The sequence below is a fragment of the Chaetodon trifascialis genome, chromosome 18, assembly GCF_039877785.1.
Source record: "Chaetodon trifascialis isolate fChaTrf1 chromosome 18, fChaTrf1.hap1, whole genome shotgun sequence".
In the NCBI taxonomy this organism is placed as follows: Eukaryota; Metazoa; Chordata; class Actinopteri; order Chaetodontiformes; family Chaetodontidae; genus Chaetodon; species Chaetodon trifascialis.
In genome coordinates this window covers 301405-305530 of record NC_092073.1, presented here as the reverse complement: position 1 = coordinate 305530, position 4126 = coordinate 301405, and positions in this window count along the sequence as shown.

Sequence of the window (4126 nt, the reverse complement as noted above, 5' to 3'; positions counted from 1 at the left end):
TCAAAATAAATTATGTTGTCCTTCAACACTATGCACAATTGAATTTTTCTAAAGTGGAATTGTCATTCTGACATCGTTTGATACATCACTACAGCTGAATCTTAAATAGTGACTTTCGCTGCATTAGACCGTCAAAATTGACGCTTCAGAGCGAGAAAAACACATAATAATATAATATGAACACATGTTCCTTTTTTCAAAGTAAATGCATACGGAATCAAAATAAATCATGTTGTCCTTCAACACTATGCACAATTGAATGTTTCTAAAGTGGAATTGTCATTCTGACATCGTTTGATACATCACTACAGCTGAATCTTAAATAGTGACTTTCGCTGCATTAGACCGTCAAAATTGACGCTTCAGAGCGAGAAAAACACATAATAATATAATATGAACACATGTTCCTTTTTTCACAGTAAATGCATACGGAATCAAAATAAATCATGTTGTCCTTCAACACTATGCACAATTGAATGTTTCTAAAGTGGAATTGTCATTCTGCCACAATTTGATACATCACTACAGCTGAATCTTAAATAATGACATTCGTTACATTAGACCGTCAAAATTGACGCTTTCAGGGGGAGAAATGCACATAAACAGTAATATGAACACATGTTCCTTTTTTCACAGTAAATGCATTCGGAATCAAAATAAACTATGTTGTCCTTCAACACTATGCACAATTGAATGTGTCTAAAGTGGAATTGTTATTCTAACATAGTTTGACACATCACTACAGCTGAATCTTAAATCGTGACTTTCGCTGCATTAGACCGTCAAAATTGACGCTTCAGAGCGAGAAAAACACATAAACAGTAATATGAACACATGTTCCTTTTTTCACAGTAAATGCATACGGAATCAAAATGAACTATGTTGTCCTTCAACACTATGCACAATTGAATGTGTCTAAACTGGAATTGTTATTCTAACATAGTTTGACACATCACTACAGCTGAATCTTAAATCGTGACTTTCGCTGCATTAGACCGTCAAAATTGACGCTTCAGAGCGAGAAAAATACATAATAAGATAATATGAACACATGTTCCTTTTTTCACAGTAAATGCATACGGAATCAAAATAAACTATGTTGTCCTTCAACACTATGCACAATTGAATGTTTCTAAAGTGGAATTGTCATTCTGCCATAATTTGATACATCACTACAGCTGAATCTTAAATAGTGACTTTCGCTGCATTAGACCCTCAAAATTGACGCTACAGAGCAAGAAAAGCACATAAACAGTAATATGAACACATGTTCCTTTTTTCACAGTAAATGCATACGGAATCAAAATAAACTATGTTGTCCTTCAACACTATGCACAATTGAATGTTTCTAAAGTGGAATTGTTATTCTAACATAGTTTGACACATCACTACAGCTGAATCTTAAATAATGACATTCGTTACATTAGACCGTCAAAATTGACGCTTTCAGGAGAAGAAATGCACATAAAGAGCAATATGAACACATGTTCCTTTTTTCACAGTAAATGCATACGGAATCAAAATAAACTATGTTGTCCTTCAAAAATATGCACAATTGAATGTTTCTAAAGTGGAATTGTTATTCTAACATAGTTTGACACATCACTACAGCTGAATCTTAAATAATGACATTCGTTACATTACACCGTCAAAATTGACGCTTTCAGGGGGAGAAATGCACATAAACAGTAATATGAACACATGTTCCTTTTTTCACAGTAAATGCATTCGGAATCAAAATAAACTATGTTGTCCTTCAACACTATGCACAATTGAATGTTTCAAAAGTGGAATTGTCATTCTAACATAGTTTGATACATCACTACAGCTGAATCTTAAGTCGTGACTTTCGCTGCATTAGACCGTCAAAATTGACGCTTCAGAGCGAGAAAAACACATAATAAGATAATATGAACACATGTTCCTTTTTTCACAGTAAATGCATACGGAATCAAAATAAACTATGTTGTCCTTCAACACTATGCACAATTGAATGTTTCTAAAGTGGAATTGTCATTCTGACATAGTTTGATACATCACTACAGCTGAATCTTAAATAGTGACTTTCGCTGCATTAGACCGTCAAAATTGACGCTACAGCGCGAAAAAAGCACATAAAGAGCAATATGAACACATGTTCCTTTTTTCACAGTAAATGCATACGGAATCAAAATAAACTATGTTGTCCTTCAACACTATGCACAATTGAATGTGTCTAAACTGGAATTGTTATTCTAACATAGTTTGACACATCACTACAGCTGAATCTTAAATCGTGACTTTCGCTGCATTAGACCGTCAAAATTGACGCTACAGAGCAAGAAAAGCACATAAACAGTAATATGAACACATGTTCCTTTTTTCACAGTAAATGCATACGGAATCAAAATAAACTATGTTGTCCTTCAACACTATGCACAATTGAATGTGTCTAAAGTGGAATTGTTATTCTAACATAGTTTGACACATCACTACAGCTGAATCTTAAATAGTGACTTTCGCTGCATTAGACCGTCAAAATTGACGCTACAGAGCGAAAAAAGCACATAAAGAGCAATATGAACACATGTTCCTTTTTTCACAGTAAATGCATACGGAATCAAAATAAACTATGTTGTCCTTCAACACTATGCACAATTGAATGTGTCTAAAGTGGAATTGTCATTCTAACATAGTTTGATACATCACTACAGCTGAATCTTAAGTCGCGACTTTCGCTGCATTAGACCGTCAAAATTGACGCTTCAGAGCGAGAAAAACACATAATAAGATAATATGAACACATGTTCCTTTTTTCACAGTAAATGCATACGGAATCACAATAAACTATGTTGTCCTTCAACACTATGCACAATTGAATGTTTCTAAAGTGGAATTGTCATTCTGCCATAGTTTGATACATCACTACAGCTGAATCTTAAATAGTGACTTTCGCTGCATTAGACCGTCAAAATTGACGCTACAGCGCGAAAAAAGCACATAAAGAGCAATATGAACACATGTTCCTTTTTTCACAGTAAATGCATACGGAATCAAAATAAACTATGTTGTCCTTCAACACTATGCACAATTGAATGTGTCTAAACTGGAATTGTTATTCTAACATAGTTTGACACATCACTACAGCTGAATCTTAAATCGTGACTTTCGCTGCATTAGACCGTCAAAATTGACGCTTCAGAGCGAGAAAAATACATAATAAGATAATATGAACACATGTTCCTTTTTTCACAGTAAATGCATACGGAATCAAAATAAATCATGTTGTCCTTCAAAAATATGCATAAATGAATGTTTCTAAAGTGGAATTGTCATTCTGACATCGTTTGATACATCACTACAGCTGAATCTTAAATAGTGACTTTCGCTGCATTAGACCGTCAAAATTGACGCTTTCAAGGGGAGAAATGCACATAAAGAGCAATATGAACACATGTTCTTTTTTTCACGGTAAATGCATACGGAATCAAAATAAACTCTGTTGTCCTTCAACACTATGCAAAATTGAATGTTTATAAAGTGGAATTGTCATTCTGACATCGTTTGATACATCACTACAGCTGAATCTTAAATAGTGACTTTCGCTGCATTAGACCGTCAAAATTGACGCTACAGAGCGAGAAAAGCACATAAACAGTAATATGAACACATGTTCCTTTTTTCACAGTAAATGCATACGGAATCAAAATAAATTATGTTGTCCTTCAACACTATGCACAATTGAATTTTTCTAAAGTGGAATTGTCATTCTGACATCGTTTGATACATCACTACAGCTGAATCTTAAATAGTGACTTTCGCTGCATTAGACCGTCAAAATTGACGCTTCAGAGCGAGAAAAACACATAATAATATAATATGAACACATGTTCCTTTTTTCAAAGTAAATGCATACGGAATCAAAATAAATCATGTTGTCCTTCAACACTATGCACAATTGAATGTTTCTAAAGTGGAATTGTCATTCTGCCACAATTTGATACATCACTACAGCTGAATCTTAAATAATGACATTCGTTACATTAGACCGTCAAAATTGACGCTTTCAGGGGGAGAAATGCACATAAACAGTAATATGAACACATGTTCCTTTTTTCACAGTAAATGCATTCGGAATCAAAATAAA